This window comes from Narcine bancroftii, chromosome 10 (assembly GCF_036971445.1).
Source record: "Narcine bancroftii isolate sNarBan1 chromosome 10, sNarBan1.hap1, whole genome shotgun sequence".
Lineage (NCBI taxonomy): Eukaryota > Metazoa > Chordata > Chondrichthyes > Torpediniformes > Narcinidae > Narcine > Narcine bancroftii.
This window is the reverse complement of record NC_091478.1, coordinates 21,850,547-21,868,543: the sequence shown is the minus strand read 5'-3', so window position 1 is coordinate 21,868,543 and position 17,997 is coordinate 21,850,547. Positions and strand designations below refer to the sequence as shown.

The 17,997-nt window shown below is 41.1% G+C and overlaps 1 protein-coding gene across 1 annotated transcript in view; it reads right to left on the bottom strand.

Annotated features, from left to right (window-relative positions):
• pdzd7a (PDZ domain containing 7a) overlaps window positions 1-1,220 on the bottom strand; it is an 83,568-nt gene extending 82,348 nt beyond the window's left edge. The window contains exon 1 of the mRNA XM_069899475.1: window positions 1,143-1,220. The gene's annotated coding sequence lies outside the window, so the exon portion shown is untranslated. The remainder of the gene's footprint in view (window positions 1-1,142) is intronic.
• Between the last annotated feature and the right edge of the window lie 16,777 nt (window positions 1,221-17,997).

The window sequence follows — 17,997 nt, the reverse complement described above, 5'->3', positions numbered from 1 at the left end:
AGTAGGATATGAGGTCCTTATTCCCTGGGGAGATGAAGAATGAGGGGGGGGGTATGACATTATAGAGGTATAAAATCATGAGGGGCATGGACAAAGTGAATGCTCAGTTTTTCCCCCCCATGGTTGATGATTCTAGAGCCATAGAACATTACAGCAAATAAACAGGCCCTTTAGTCTGTGTCAAATTATTGTTCTGCCTAGTTCCACTGACCTGCACCCACACAATATCCATTCCATCATGCACCTGCCCAATTTTTTTGTTAAAATTGAGTCCACATTTGCCATTTTAGCTGGCAGCTCATACCACATTCCCACCATAACCCATATTCTCCGGTTTGTATCTCATCTAACCTTAAAGGGAAAACTTATTAGCCTTTATCTATACCTCTCGTGATTTTTGTACGCCTCTATCAAATCTCCACTCATTCTTCTGTGCTCCATGAAATCAAGTCCGAGCCTGTTTTAACTTTTCCCTGTGACAGAGTTCCTCAAGTCCCAGCAACATCCTAGTAAATCTTCTCTGCACTCTTTCAATCTTATGGATATCTTTCCTATCGTTTGGTGATGTTGATTCAAGGTGAGAGAGAGAGAGAGATCTGAAATGGATCCAAGAGGCAACTTTATCATTCAGAGGGTCATTGACAACCAGAGGAAGCAGGTACAATGTTGACATTCAAAGGCCATTATGGACTGATCATGGCCTCGAAGGCACAATACCAAGTGGGTCAGTTTAGGTCGAAGAGCCTGCTGTCCCTTACTCTTTGACTGTGAATCAGTGGGCAACCCTTCAGTGGCATCCCCAGGGCAGTGGCTCTTGTGCGCATGCGCCCACGAGCAGCCGGCGCGGTGCCACCCGTCCCAGGGCTGTCAGGGGGTAAACTTGTCCCTCCCACGCCCGTCGTCTGACTGGGGAAAACTCCCGAAGCTCATCCGGATTCATCAAGAACAAGCCGGCGAGGTAAAATGTTAAGGTAACCAGGGTGGTTGCGGTATTTCCCTCCCTGGGCCCTGAAATCCTCCGGAGGATGGGAGACTCGTAGAGGGGAGTGTGGGGGGGTCAAGCATCCGAAGGACTCCCCTTCCCACCCCCTCCCCAACACAATCCCCCCCCCCAAAAAAAAACACAATTCCCATCCACTCACCGGCCGAGGAGATGATGCCTGAGGTTCGAGAGAAGACGACAGGTCCCTGCCTCCCTCAGCAGCCCTCCACCCCGCCCCTCTTCTTCATTGGAGCGCATCGCCGTCGGTGCAGCGGGTGCCCATTGGTCCATACATCCGTCAATCATTCAAGCCCCCCCCCCCCGGCCACCAGTGCGGGTCTGAATTCGAGATGAGCTCCATTGATACGTTCTGAGTGTCACCGGCTTGGTCGGGAAGAAGACACTGAGTGGCGGCTGTTTGCCGTAAATTCTTTGCCATGCGCAGCAAAACTAAATGAAAAAAGAGGAATCACGTTAAATGTGCAGATGCCCCCTTATTTCAAGAGCACTGAACATTAATGCTGACATTTCTGGCCGTGAACAATGACAAATGATTGAATAAATCGTTGACTTGTTGGGAACCCATCGCTAATGACTTATTGGCGTTGCTTGAATTGGCAAATTCATTGGATTGTGTTCCTGGGAACTAGAAATGAAGGTATTGTGTTGCAACTCGTACATATATTTTATGAAGTTATTCTGTATTAAAGTATCAGAAACTCCATCAGAAAATACGAATCCAAATAGAATTCGGACTGCTTTAGTTTTAAAACTTCACAAGAACACTCTACTTTCTTACGAGTTTGGTTCTTTTGGGGATAAGGCAACAGGTTCTTCATATTACAGTGGAGCATTTTTGTTTGTCTAAATGATTTTTTTGGGGGGGTGTCAAAGTTTTTGATGTCTTGATTTGGCGATGTGACATGTCAGGGAAAGTGATGATGTCGTTTTGCTCCATTTTGGAGAGAAAGGGTGACCTCGAACTCGTTGTCTATGAAGGTGGTGGAAAGGGAACCCATCAATGACTTCGAATGGATAGAGGGCAGGCACTTGAGGCAAACAGACTTGCAAGGACCAAGGGAATCGAGAGTGAATTCAGCACCATGGACAGTTCACGGGCGAGGAAATCGCAGTTGCAGTGCACTCCAATCACAGACTTGTCCTGTTTAACTCAGATGATGGATTGTCCAAAGTCGGCACTCACGACAAGTAATGAAGACAAAATTAATGTTGTGCACCACTGTTACAGCCCAGAGGACTCCAAACCCCAGCAGCAAATGAAATTCACCGAGACAATGGTTACTTATACAAAAGTTGCTTTTAATTTTCTTTTAACATAAAAACAGGATCAAACTTTAATTTATTACTATTAACTGAACCTAACTTAACTCCCTTCTAATTCTAAGCGCATGTGTTTTTGTTCAGGAAAGTTCTTTGTTTCACAGTCCAATCATTAATTCTTAAATCAAGTTCACCGGTATCAGTCAATTCTTATACTGTGCACAGAATTTAACATTTATGAATCTTCACCAGGGTCTGGTGTTTAAAATTAAATGGTTACCACTCAGGAAGGTTCTTGTTGGTTTCAGAGAGGTATTTGTTGCTCGTTGGACACGCACAAACTGATTTCCTCCGATCAGTCACTTCAGTCTCTTACCAAAGAAACTTGCCCCATCGTGGGTTTTCCAAATGATCATCACAGAGTTCCTCTTGTTACCCTTTCTTCAGAAGAAACACTCCAGCCAGCCATTTTCTCTTGCAAGGACTACAAGGGTTTTGAACGGGCTGAACTCAGAACTCACAACTTGTCTTCAAAATAGGGTTTTTCATCAAGCTTGCCAGCTTGCCATTTTGCAGCCTCAACTGCTACTGGAGAACTCACCTCTCTCTCTCTAAGAGAAGAATCCTGTTTGTTTTTTCCTCTCTCTGCTTGTAAAAACCTTTGAAAGATTTTATCAGTATCTTTGAGCTTGGATTTTATTGCCCATTTGTACCTCCTTTTGAAGTTCTTTCCAAAGCAGTTCCATTGTCTCTACAAAGTCACTCAGAGCCTTAATGTCTAGCTTCAGCAAAGCTCTTGCATTTTAAATGATATGTCTTTTGTGAAGTGTTACTCTGTTTGTGAAGTGACCTACACTAAACCCCCACAATCTATCTCTTTTAAAGTCATATTTATCCATAACCATAATAATATATCCAGTAACAACCACTGATACATCTCAATGTGAAATGTGAGCATTCAGTCAAATTCTTCCGTATAAAAGAGCGGCACAGTAAGCGCAATCCTGCATCATCTGTAAAGAGTTTGTACATTCTCCCCGTCCACTGTTCAAAATGTACCGGGGTAGTAGGTGAATTGGATAGCACAGGCACATGGGCCGAAAGGGCCTGTTACTGTGCTGCATGTCTAAATTTAAATTTATATAAAAAATAAATTTAAATACATTTTTAAAAAATCAGTGTCTGGATGCATCACTTTGCAAAAGGATCAATGTACAACGAGTCAGTTACATGAGAACTAAACAGTGCGTCATTGTGAGAGGCCAGGTATTCTTATTGCTATGGTAAATGTCCTGAAGAAGGAAGCCCAGATCAAATTCCAGTGTAAGGTGGCAGTGGGAAGAATGTATTGGATTATGTTGTGATACAAAGGGAAGCTAGCAGAACTCTGTTGTTTTCTGCAAAAATATAGAGAAAGTTATCACTATGGAATATATTGTAATTAAAGGTTGAATTTAAAAAAAATCTTTAAGATCTTAATCAGTGGAGCAGGTCGATAAAGGAACGTTTGGTGGAATTTAATAGAGAAATGTCGGGTGTTGCATCTTGGGACGTCTAACATGGGTAGGCCTACACAATTAATGGTAGGGATCTAGGGAATGTTGTGGAGCAGAGAGGGCTTGGACTGTTGGTACATTAGAACCTTGAAAAGGAGTCACAGGTAGATCAGGTGATCAAAAATGGATCTTGGCACATTGGCCTTCAGAAGTTAGAGTATGACAGAAATTGAGAGGTCATGTTACAGTTGTATAAGATGTTGGTGAGGCCCTATTTGGAATACGTGTTTTGTTTTTGGACATTATGCAACAGCAAGGATGTTATCAAGCTGGAGAGGATGCAGAGAAGATTTAAAAAGGGGTTGCTGTGACTCAGGGGCCTGAGCAAAAGGGAGAAGATGAGGGATGATTTTGAGTTATAAAAAAAATCACGAGAGGAATAGATTGGGTGAATGCACAAAGTTTTTTGCCCAGAGTAGGGCCCAGAGGACTTTGTTTTAAAGTTGGGTGGGGGGGAGTTGAGATATTTAAATACAAAGGGTTAATGCTGTTCACACAGAGGGTGGTGAGTGTATGGAATGGGCTGCCTGAGGAGGTGGTTGAGGGAGGTATTATTGCAACATTTCAGAAAAATTTGGATGGATACATGGCTACAATGTGCTTTGAGGGATATGGGTCAAACACAGGTGGGATTAATGTGAAAGGGACATTAATCAATCAGGATACTCTTTATCGACCACAGATCAGCATTTAGCCCCGTCATCCCCACAAAACTGATCAGCAAACTCCAAGACTTAGAAATTAACACTAGATGAAATTTCCTCATCTTCAGACTACAATCAGTGAAGAATGGTAAGAACATCTCCTTCGCAATCACCATCGGTACAGGAGCACCATAGGGCTCCCTGGTCTACTCACATTACACCTACAACTGTGTGGTTTAGTACAACAATAATACAACCTACAAATTTGCCAACAATACCACAGTAGAGGGTTGTATAAAGGAAGGTGATGAGTCACCTTACATGATGGAGATTGAAAACTTGGCTGAATGGTGCACCAACAACAACCTTGCACTCAATGTCACCAAAACTAAGGAGTTGATTGATGACTTCAGGAAAGGAAAGCTAGAGATATACAATCAAGTGATCATTGGGGAAATAGAGGTGGAGAGGGTGAGCAAATTTAAGTTCTTGGGAGTCACTATCTTGAAGGATCTTTCATGGACCCAACACACCAATGGCATTGTGAAGAAAGCACGTCAGCACCTCTACTTCCTCAGGAGTTGGTGAAACTTGGTTTGACACCAGAAACCCTGTCAAATTTCTACGGAGATGTGGCCGAAAGTGTTGTGACTGGTTGCTCATGGTATGGTATGAAAACACCAATACCTCTGAGTGTAAAACCCTCCAAAAGGTAGTGGACACAGTCCAGAACAACACAGAATCCTTCCCACTAAGACCCACATCATCCAGCACATGCTCTGTTCTCACCGCAGCCATCAGGAAAGAGGTATTGGTGCCACAAGACTCGCACCACCAGGCTCAGGAACAGCTGCTCCCCTTCCACCATCAGACTTCTCAATGACAAACTCAATCAGAGACTCATTTAAGGACTCTTATTTGTCCACTTTATTGATCTTCTTTTCTTTTTTATTCTCTCTGTGTTGCACAGTCAATTTGTTGACATTCGTTATCTGTTTACAGTTCTTTATTTGTTTACATGTATATGCTGTGTACAGATTCTTTTTTTGTATTGTGCTACCAATTAGTGGTAATTCTGCTGTGTCCACAGGAAAAAGAATTTCAGGATTTATGTATGTTCTCTGACAATAAATCTGAAATCTGAATTTTGGTTGGCCTGGGTAGGTTGGGCCAAAGGCTTGTTTCCATGCTGTCTGCCTCTCTGACCCCATGTCTCCAATTCTGAACATAGATTGAATTTTAAAAAGTTGGTATCAAGACCTATGATCATTTAAATGCAACTTGTGTCAATGACCAAATGCCATTATTTGAATATATTGTTCTGATATTTCCCTTAAAAGGTCTGCTGATTTTTGGGTATGGCTGTGTGATAGTACAGATCTATCACCAATGTACATAGTGTATATAGTTACTGTATCTAGACTGTGCTTACAGCGATTGGCTGAGAGCTAAGCCACACCTATTGTTTGGGCCTTAAAGGGTTGTGTCCCTAGCCAGGTCGGATCATTCCGGACTGGTCGGCCACCTGTGAAGAGCTCCGGTCTTTTGCTAATAAAAGCCTTGGTTTGGATCAACAAGTCTTTGGTTCTTTCGACGAGCTCTACAGGCTGGCATAACCGCCTCTAGTTACACCTTGTGCCTCACTCTCTTGAACTTCTGAGATTAATATAGTGGAGGTACATCACAGAACTACAGTGTAAGATGAACATTTTTTATTTGGCAATGATGGAGAGGTGACAAATATCCTTATTAGGACCGATTCCTGGGAATTTGGAAATGTTAGTGTTTTCAAGTGCATTCTCTGTATTTTTTTAAACATGCTAGAAGTTCCAGTTTTTGGTGATATAAGGTAGCCACCATATGGAAGTGATGGAATGATGGTGGGTAGATTATTAATCAACTCAACTGCTTTGGCCTGGGTGACATTGAGTTTCGTGTGTTGGTAGTGCTGTGTTCATCTTAACATATGCATTACACTACTAATGTTTATCTTATAGACTTCGAACTGTGTTGGGAAATCGAATAGTGAATTCTTACACTATCCATGATATTTATGTAGTATTGTATGTCATTTAAAATTCTAGCCGACATTGATGTGATCGATTCAATTATAGCAATGCCATTTATCATGTAAAAATGCCATTTATTAAGTGGAAATAACAAGGCTCTTGGTGTAGATGCTCATTGCTCAGCAATGAGTCACCCAAATATTATTTATTACTTTTCAGTCCTTTTGTACCAAGTGTTTACAAAATACTTAAGATGAATATTTATCATGCATCTGACCACAGGGCACATTTATTTAGCGCAACGTTTTTACCACACCAGTGATCGGGATCCGGGTTCAAATCTGGAATTTGTATGTTCTCCCCATGTTTGCATGGGGTTTCTCTGGGGGCTCCAGTCCTCCCACCATTCAAAACATACCAGGGGTTGTTGGTCAATTGGGTATAATTGGGCGGCACAGGCTCATGGGCTGAAAGGGCCTGTTACTGTGCTTTATGTCTAAATTTAGATTTTAAAAAACTTAATTTAAAATTCAAATTTAAAAGCAACCATTTCTTACAATTCAGTTTTTGTTGCTTCAGAACTGAAAAACACATCATTATTTTTCATTTGGCAGTGAGCCTATATATCTGTGATCAGAAAAGCAAAGATTCTGTCATTTAAGAGAGGGTTGGATGTGTACATGGAGGTGAAGGGGTTGGAGGGTTATGGGCAGAGAGAGGAAGGGGGGAGCTAGTGGAGTTATTCAAGTGAACCGGCGTGGAGTTGAAGGGCCAACATGGCCTGTTTCTGTGCTGTAAATGGTTATATGATTATATGGTTATATGGAACAAATGTTTTGCATGTCATTATTTGCATATCATAATTTATTTTTATTTGATGTACTTCAAAACAGTCATTTTTTAGAAACTTGTTATCTTCTCTACTCTTCATATCTGCAAGTAATTTCGAGCCTGGCTCCATCCATGGAGAAAAATCTGCACTTTAGAGTAGCCCTAAAAGGCAGCTCCAATATCCCTTTTATGCAGAGCCGTGCCTCGTTGTGTCCTCCAGAACCACAGTAGGCGGGACGACTGTTGCCATGCCACCATCCATCATAAATAGGTGGAGACCAATGGCTATCTTCATTACCCATAATCCCCCACACAGCTGGAACTGCTCTTAGGGTCCAGGACTGGCAGGAGAGGAGAACTAGTGAACTAGCACACCCTCCCACCGACCCCTGACTGCAGAACTGTCGCTTGGGGATGGGGGAGGGAGGAAGGCACCTTCAACAAGAGTTAGGCTGGTTGGTTGGAGGGAGGGAGGGAGAGGGGAGGGGAGGCAGATTTATCCATGAGTGTGAGGGAAGGCCATTTACTGCATCTCACCTCCCACCTACCGCACCCCAGCTGACAGGTGAAATGTTGCTGATGGGAATGTTGAATCTTGACCACATGATTTAGGTTGGTTCATTGGAGGGAGGGGAAGGGGGTGAAGCAGGTTCATAGTTCAACCACCACCAACCAGAGCAGGAGAGCAGAGTGCCTGTGGTCCTTGGGGATGCGTGCCAGCTCTACCCTGTGTCCAGTGCACCCTCTCAGCACCACCTCTCAAGCATGTGAAGCTGACAGGGTGCTCCTCCTCGGACTTGCCTTCCATTTCCTACTCTGGCCCCCGACTGCCGAGTTCTCTCTTGGGTGACTGGTGGAGGAGGGAGAGAATCGAGGGAGGGAGATCATTAGAGACCAGGACCGTGGCACGATCGGCCCAAAACTGGAGCCAGCTATGCATCCTCGAGAGGAGACAAACTCCCCCTTGTGCATGGGTGGGGGCGAGGGGGGAGAACTAGCACAGACAGCTGCGAGAGCACAACCTCAGGAAGGCTCATTAGACAAATGCTGCAGGAATTACCCAGGGCTCTGCCTGACACGAACTGTTTGGAATAGATTCATTAAACAGCTTTGATAGGTCCTGGGTCGTGGGCTGACCCCATCATTGCAATGTCATCAGCCCGCCCCTAGCCAGCCACTATACATTTATGAAGCGAGGTGGATCCCTCCACTCCTCCGCTGGGACTACCGCCTGGAAAGATCGATATCAGTATCTTTGAGCTTGTCCCAGAACATTTATGATGGTAGGGTCAGCAATGTGAGGGCGGAGTATCTCCGATTTTACAGTTGTATTTTTTTACTATGTTAAAAGGCTTAAGGTTTTTCGAGCATTGAAGTTGTTCTTACCACTTTGGTAGCTCATTCAATATATTCACCACCCTCTGTGTGAAGAAGATACCCCTCAGGTCCATTTTAAATCTCTCATCTGAACTTAATGCCATTTAATTTTAGATTTGTCTATCCTCAGAAAAAACTTTTGATTATTTATTTATGGTCCTCATGACTATGTATATCTCTGTAATGTTCCCCTCCCCCTTAGATTCTGACATTTGAGGGAGAAGAGTCCCAGCCATTCCTTATTATTCAAGCCTATTAGTCCTCTTGAATGTTTTCTGAACCTTTTCTTTTTTGTATACTCCTCTTCGTACAGGTGGGTAACCAAAACTGCACACAATACTCTCAAGTATGATTATCGTCAGTGACTCGTACAGTTGTAATGTGCCATCTTTGCTCCTGCACTCAATGCTTCAATGCAGCCATTCTCAATGGAGGTCCTATGCCCCACCCCAACCCCTTTGGTGGGGGAGGCACATATTATAAATATGTATATATATTTTGTTTTTTATGTAGTCGGTAGGAGAGAAATGTGGAGGAAACTTAAACTTGACTGTTTCACAGTGAAGGGGGCCCATGAACTTTGAGCAGAATCCAGTGGGGAAGGGGGGTGGGGGGAAGGGGTGGCTGTAGCCAGTAAAAAGGTTGAGAATGGTTGCTCTAATCAATGAAGGTAAGCATATCAAATGCCTTATTCACCATCCTGTCAGCCTGCTTTGCCACTTTCATGGATCTATGCTCCTGTACCCCCAAGTCACTTTGTCCTACAACACTCCCAAGGCCTTTGCCACTCGTTGTGCGAGTCCAGCACTGGTTCAACCTATGAAACTGTAATGCCTCACCCTTCTCTGAGATAAATTCCAACTGCCATTCCAAGGTTCACTTTTCCAGTTCATCTAGATCAGCCATTCTCAACAGGGGTCCTATGGCCACCCTGGGGACCACAGCCATTTCAGAAAAAAGTCTTGTTTTCACCTTGCACAACAAAAATATTTTTATGTAGTTGGTAAGGGAAGGGGGCCCATGAACTTTGAGCAGATTCCTGGGTGGGGGAAGGGGGGGTGGGAGGAAAGAGGGGGGCCATAGTCAAAAAAAGGTTGAGAATAGCTGATCTTTTATATCTTTTATAATCTAAGATATCCGTCTTCACTGTCCATCGTTGTTTTTAATGTAATGACTTGGTCACCTAGATTATTGCACTACTTTTTCAAAACAAAGCTTGGGATTTAATTGTATTCCGTGTGAGAGAGAAAAACTACAAAACATAAAAATCATTTTAGATGCACTACTTGTCTTCATTTGCAGAACTAATCAACTGACAGTCATCACAAAATAGAAGCAGCACCTGTTATTATGATTTAAAAATTTTATGGAATACATAATATATTTAATCTGATTTGTATAGGATGCTGAAGGAGTCTTTGAGGGTGAGGGACCCTATAGAGCATTTTTAAATTACACAAAACAATTTTGCTAGAAAGAGTTCTAAAATAACCCATAACTTCTGGAGAAAACTACATTTCCTCTCACAGTCAGCATTTTGAAATGAACAGAAGAATCTTATTTTGGAAGAAGATGAGATTTTTTTTTGTTATCACTGGATTTGAGAAATATGCCAAGCCCGCACTGTTCCTTTCAAACATGCCTTATTTAAAATACTCTTGTACACAACCAACTGAAGTTATCATAGTCTATTGAATGTATGCAAGCAGATAAGATTTGGAATTCAAAAGATGGGAATTTCAATGTTAGTAATAACATTTTACAATGACATTGATCATCACAGGAGTAGTTTAACATTGAAACATTTGCTTAAGTATTGACCATTTTGTCTGAAATATGGGAAAAGCTCTGCTCCGGAACTATGAGAAATACAATAAACACGAGGTTACGCATGATACAATATAATTGGTTACACAGGCTATACACCACACCCCAAAAGTTAAATAAATGGGACCCAACAGTATCAGATAGATGTTTTCACTGTAAGTAGGAAACGGGAACAACAGTACATGCAATTTGGGCATGTGAGAAATTGGAAAAGTTTTGGGAAGATCTAAATCTAAATAAAATCACAAAAAGCAACATACCAAAAAAATCCAGAGATCTTTCTTTTAAGTAATATAAGAAGTAAAGAATTAGGCCTCAAACTGGATGAACACAAAAAAGATTTATTATGATAGCCTTAGCTGTAGCAAAAAAATGTATAATGTCAACCTGGAAATCAGAAGAGACCCTGAGAGTACAGCAATGGTACATAGAAATGAATAAATGTATTCCATTGGAAAAAATAACATATAATTAAAAAAATAAAGTCACATTATTCAAACAAATTTGGGAACCATACATGGAACACAACAGAGAGGGCCTACCGCAGACCTCCACCCACTAAAATGACAGAATGAGAAGAAGACGAAATTATCTTTTAAGCAGGAGAATCAGTGCTGAAAGAAATATGGTCACCTTGATGTATATTGAATTAATATAGTAGTGCCTTTGCTGTCATCAACTACATGATTGAAACAAGTTGTCAAATTTGACATGCTCTTCTTACCTCAGTTCTGGCACACAAATTCAATAGCTTGAGCATTGCTTTTGGGTAAGCTACCATCATGAAATGGTTAAAGTTTAGTTCTTTTTGATGTTTCCTTATGTTTGTAACTGAGACAATAAGCTCTTCTCTAACTCAGTTCTCAAAAGACTGCAAGTAATTAAGGGTCCTTTTACATGACACATATGTTGGATTTCTTATTGCTGTTGTAACACGACATTCCTTTCTTCTGTACTCAATGGTTTGATTGATGAAAGCAAGCATGCACAAATCTCCTTCACCACTCTGTCCTCTTGTATCACCACTTTCAAGGGACTATGTACCTGTATTCCCAATTCTCCCTGTTCTACAATGCTCTCCAAGTCCCTTCCATTCACCATGCAAGTGCTGCCCTTGTTTAAGTGCATCACCCCGCTCTTGTCCAAGGGAGGTTTATTTTTGTTCTTGTTTTTCTTGCTGCATGTGTCAACCTTGCTCACCTCGTGTTCTCACTGCAAATTAGAGAATTGTTGGCTTGCAGTCAGCTCCAGAGACTTGAATATAAAATAAACCTAAGCTTGTCTTAATAATGTAGTACAGACCTTATGAAATGCTAGCAAGAGATAATGTCTTTCAGATAATGTTTACAGTAACTTTTCTGTCTGTTTACTTAAATGGTCTTTAAAAATCCCATGGATTTTTGGAAAAACTGAAGACATTCTTACTGTTTTTGGATTCAACATTCACCTTTCAATTGACATCATTAAAATAAATGGTCACTTTGCTCTTTGGGAGACATTTATATGTGTATCACAATGGACAGGTTGTGCTGAAGGGCCTGACTCCACACTACTTGTGCCAAAAAAGTTTAATTTTACTGCCATTTAAAATAAAGGACAAAACTCTCCCCATCACAAGGTATTTCAGTCAGGGAGAGTGAAAAATTTAAAAAAATGAAGAAATTTGATTAAAATGTACACACTCCCATCCAAGGAATATCCACCAACTCTAAAGGATGGAAAATGTCAGATTAGCCATGTACAGTTTGGGATGGACACCAATTTGACCTTTTATTCTCTTGGAAAATTCTTCAGCTCTAATCAGTGGCTATTGAGAAAAATTGGGTTCCTTGGGAGTGAAGTTGGTTCTTTGATTGTATGCCTCAATGAGTTAGAGAGAATTGCAAGTATATTTTACATCCATTGGGATTAATGTCAAGCTGAACACAAAGATAATTTCAGATATGATGTATCGCATAGGAAGTTGGAGAAATATTAAATGAACTTATATTGAATTTAGCATGTTTCATTGCATAATGATGCTGACACATGGCATTAATACAACTGACCTAAAATGTTTTGCCACTGATTTTCATTTGTACTTAGCATCTGATGCCTCTCATGTCATTGTCCAACAATATTTGGCCAGCATTGATGGATTCCAGTTGTCCTGATACCACTTTTCCGTGGTCACAAGGTTCTGGTGAAACCTTTTACCATGTTTGTCATTTACTTCACCAAGATCAGCAGGGAAGAAGTCCAACTGTGAATGTAGAAAATGAATTTTCATTGACATGTTTTGCCTCATGGTTTTGTATGCTTGAAGTAGACTTAAAATATGAAAAAATGCAGCATCAGTGACCAGTGTTTTGATGATGTCACTGCTCAAGACCATCGTTACTCACTCTAATCAGAAGCCATGGATGTCTGCAGAGATATATGTGCTACTCAGGAACTGAGACACTGCCTTCAGAGTGGATGTCAAGGTAGCCCTAGCTATTGCAAGAGCCAGGCTGTCTAAGGTCATCAGGGAAGCAAAGCGTGCACATGCCCAGTGCATTCATAGTCACTTCCTAGACAGGAAGGACACACGACACATGTGGAAGGGCATCCAAGATACCACCAATCACAAGACTATGCCATCTGTCTGTGCTGGTGATGCCTCCCTGCCAGATGCACTGAACAACTTCTATGCATGTTTTGAGGTGAAAGACAATGTGGCGGTGAAGAAGACCACCTCTCCTCCAAATGATCAGGTGCTGTGTCTTGCAGTGGCCGATGTGAAGAGAGTGTCCGGCAAGGTCAACCCACGGAAAGCTGCTGGTCCGGATAACATTCCCAGCAGAGTGCTCAGGGGATGTGCAGCTCAACTGGCAGCTGTTCTCTCCGACATCTTTAACATCTCCCTGAGAAGTGTCATGGTTTCCTATGTGCTTCGAAGCTGCCACCAATGTCCCTGTGCCGAAGAAAGTAATCTATGTCCTGCCTCAATAACTACCATCCTGTTGCACTCATGTTCTTAGTCATGAAGTGCTTTGAGAGGCTCATCATGGGGCACCTCAAGCTCCTGCTGCCCCGTCACTTGACTCCCTGCAGTTTGCATACAGATCCAACCACTCTATGGACAATACCATTGCCTCTGTCCTCTATCTAGCCCTCACTCATCTGGAAAATAAGGGCTCATTTGTTCAAATGCTGTTTATTGACCAGTTCGGCCTTTAATACAATCATACCCAGTGCCTGATTCTTGACTATCGGGAAGACCTCAAGCAGTCTGGATCGGTAACAGCATTTCCAAGACCATGGGGGTCCCCCAGAACAGTCTGCTTAGTCCACTGCTGTTTATTTTGCTGACCCACAACTGTGTAGCTAAACACATCTCTAACCACATCATCAAGTGACGACATGACCGTGGTGGGTCTTATTAGTAAGAATGAGGAGTTAGTGTACAGAGATGAGATGCAGTCGCTAATAGACTGGTGTGGAGCCAACAACCTGTATCTGAATGTTAATAAAGCAAAAGAGATGATGGTCGACTTCAGGAGGCCCCAGGGAGATCTCACTCCACTGACCATTGTTGGCTCAACCATTGCGATTGTCAAGAATATCAAGTTTCTTGTCAAGAATATCAAGTTTCTTGGAGGGAATCTCACCTGGTCCCTTAACACAAGCTCCATAGCCATGAAAGCCCAGCAGCACCTCTAGTTCCTGCAAAGGCAGAGGAAAGTTAATCTCCCACCCTCCATCCTCACTACATTTTACAGAGGATGTATTGAGAGCATCCTGTACAACTGCAACACCGTCTGTTTTGGAAGCTGTACCACCTCAGACCGCAAGACCCGATGGTGTAGTCAGTGGGAAAGATCATTGGGGGGCTCTCTTTCTACAACGAAGGACATCTGCAACACTCCATTCTGGCAAAAGGCAATAAACATTGTGAAGGACTCCACAACACACCCCTCATGTAATCTGTTCTCCCTTCTGCCATCTGGTAGGAGGTACCATAGTGCTCGGGCCCTTACATCTAGATTGAGCAACAGCTTTTTCCCTCAAGCCATCAGGGTCCTGAATTCCCAGAACATATGTGGATAATGTACCATGGACTTTTATTGTGTACGCTTTAATATTTAAATGAATTTAACTTATATTCTAACTTGTATTTATGTAAATATGCTCTGTGGTCTTGGAGAAACACTTTCTTGTCTACCATGCAAGCATGGTATGAATGATAAATGAAGGTGACTTGACTCATAAGGAGACAAAACAATGATTTCAGGGTTGTTAGTGATATGTGTAAAGTCAAATGGAATTTAACTCCGAGAAGTGCGAGGTGTTGCACTTTATTATAAACCAGTGCAGGACTTGCACGGTGAATGGAAGGCCACTGGAGAACAATGTAGAAAATGGATGAAAGTGGTGACATAGGTAGACAGATTGGTGAACAATTTGGTATGATTGCCTTCATTAGCTAAGGCAATGAGTAAGGAGTAGGGACATCATGTTACCAAAGTACAAGACATTGTTGAGATCACACGCAAAGCATTTGGTCATCAGCTATAGAGATGATATTAAGACGGAAAGTTTGCAGAAGAGTTTCAAGATGCAGGGAGTGTTGTTTGGACTGATAGGTTTGAATTATAAGGAAAGGAAAGGCTGGATAGACAAGGACATCTTCCCCTGGAGTGTTGGAGGATAAGGGAGAGGATCTTGTTGAAGTTTATTTGTCACAAAATATTTAGTGCACTGAGAAGGGCTCTTCTACTAACAGATTAATGGTTTTCTCCAACAATTCATAAAGCCATATAAAGAGTACAATTTATAGTGTATAGGATTATAATTCACATCAAGCAAGGGCAGCATTATGTTATGGAGTAAATATTCAGGAGCCTCATGGGTGCAGGCAAGAAACTGTTTTCAAGCTGTGGATAAGTGGTTTCACACCCTTGTCCCCAATGATGTGATGGGTCTTTCATTACATTAGCTGCCTTTCCTAAGCAGTATGAGATATAGACCCATGAAGGGGAGAGGTTTTCTAATTGCATTCACTACCTTCTTTCAATCTTGAGTAAAGTCGCTCCATACCAGTAAGTTTGCTTTCTCTGGTGCACCTGTAGAAATTGTTGAGGGATAAGGGGATATGCTGAGCTTTGTTTGCTAAGAATGTAGAGGCATTGGCGCACTTCATTGACAGTCACATCCCAGGTCAGGTCTTTGGAGATGTTTATTCCTAAGAACTTGAAGCTCTATCTATTTTTTTTTAATCTTCAGTGTCATTAGTGTGATCAGGGGTGTAAATTCTGCCCTCTCTCCTGAAGTCAATAATAATTTCCTTCCTCTTATTGACGTTGAGCGAGGGGTTGTTATCTTGGCTCTATGTCCCAGGAATTTCAATCTCTTTCCCATTTTGTGTCTCGGTGTTATTTGATATTTGGCCCACCACTGCAGTGTTATCAGCAAATTTGAAAATGAAATTGAAATGATATTTAGCTATACAGCTGTGGGTATAGAGGGAATATGGTAGGGGACTGAATATGAATCCTTGAGTAGAACCAGTGTTGAGTGTGATCGTGGGGGACCTGTTTGTTGCCCATCTTCACAGACTGAGGAGGGTTGGGAAGGAAGTCAAGGATCCAGCTGCAAACTGAAAATAATTCTAACAAAGGAAAAAGAGATAAAAAAATAATTATTATATTATATATAAAAACTCCCAACTAATCTACTAACAAAACAATTTAAAAAGTAAAAAAAAAACAACTGTGGATAAGTGGTTTCACACCCTTGTCCCCAATGATGTGATGGGTTGAATAGTTTAAAACATAGCTCTGGTCCACACCTACAGATAACAAAAACGGCAGGAATTATATTACATCTGGAAAGGAAGGGTTCATTCATAGAATAGTGCCAGTTATATCCCATGAAAGTCATCAATAAATGATTTCCTTGTTTCTTCAGGTTTAGTAGTTCTATCTAAAGTATGACTTCTAATTTTTGTTATAGATTTAAGAAAGACATAACATGAGAAAGCCATTGAAATATGTAGGAGAATCAGAGTCTTTCCATTTAAGAAAAATAGCTCTTCCAGCTAACAGTGTAGAAAAAGCTATAACCTACATCTGTAGTTCCAAAAAGAGCAGTTAAAGGGGTTAGTTTGTAATTGAATGACCAGCATCATTGATAAGAGTTTTAAAAATAGCTTTCTAAAATCTTTCTAACATGGGGACATGACCAAAACATATGAGCATTAGGAAGATGCGAGTTAGTTTATTTTCAAAACCAGTATGATCTCTTTGTTGATAGTAAATGCAACTACTTGTGATTGTTGTAAAAATGTATAATGTTTTCAGAAAATAATTGATAAATACATGCAATATTATTCAGGGCCTGTGACATTCTAAGTTGAAATATAAAATCAATTAAAAGATGCAAATGAGCATATTTCACTGTTTATGTTTTCTACATGATAAAAAGATGGAATTTATTTTGAGGGCCTTTATATGATCATAGAATTAATGTCGCCTCAAACACTGCTTTTATATGTTTAAACTGACACCAATGCATCTACTTTCATATCCTGTTTCTTCTTCATGCTGTCTGTCCATTCCTATTCATAATATTAATGAAGTTATCTTGTATTCTAGTGATTTCATCTGATGCATGCTGACCACAGTATTCTATTACATCCAGACCCCTCGGGTTGTTGAAGCACAATTATAAACATTTAAAGCTGATAAACATTTAAAGTCAACATTTTAGCCTGAAATTGTAGCTGAAAAACTCTCCATTCATTTTTCAGATGTTTTATGAAGTGCTGTATTTTTCAGTCCTTCAATTTAGATTTCCAGCAAGTCATGATTTGTTTCTGTTGCTTATCACTGTAAAAATTACTTCACTTCCTCTCCTTAGGTAGGCATTTTAAACTTTGATTTAAGGTATTTAAATTTTTAATTTTGACATGCAGCACAGTGACAAGCCCTTTCAGCCCACGAGCCCCTGCCGTCCAATTACACCCAATTAACCTACACCCCTGGTACGTTTCGAACGGTGGGAGGAAACTGAAGCCACCGGGAAAACCCACGCAGACATGGGGAGAACATACAAACTCCTTATACACAGCATGGGATTCTAACCCCAGTCCCGATTGCTGGGACAGTAATAGTGTTGTGTTAACTGCTACGCCAACCATGTTGTATTCTGTCCTCTATATTGCCTTATGAACATTAGGATCTAATTCTACCTGATAGCATACCTATTGAGAAAATACTCTGACAGCATATAAAAGCAAATTGTTGATGAAGCAACGTTTTAAAATTTTCATGACACCTTACAGTCCTGGTCCGACATTACATGATGTGTTTTGCTAATTAAAAACAGATCTGTCCAATTCATTTTCTTAATCCATGTTAGCTGTTTAATAGAAACTTTCTTCACTCTTTCAGAGTTCTACTGCTTTGTGCCCAATCTATTCTTCAACTGTTACCATTTACATCTTCCCGAATCTCTCTTTTATTACA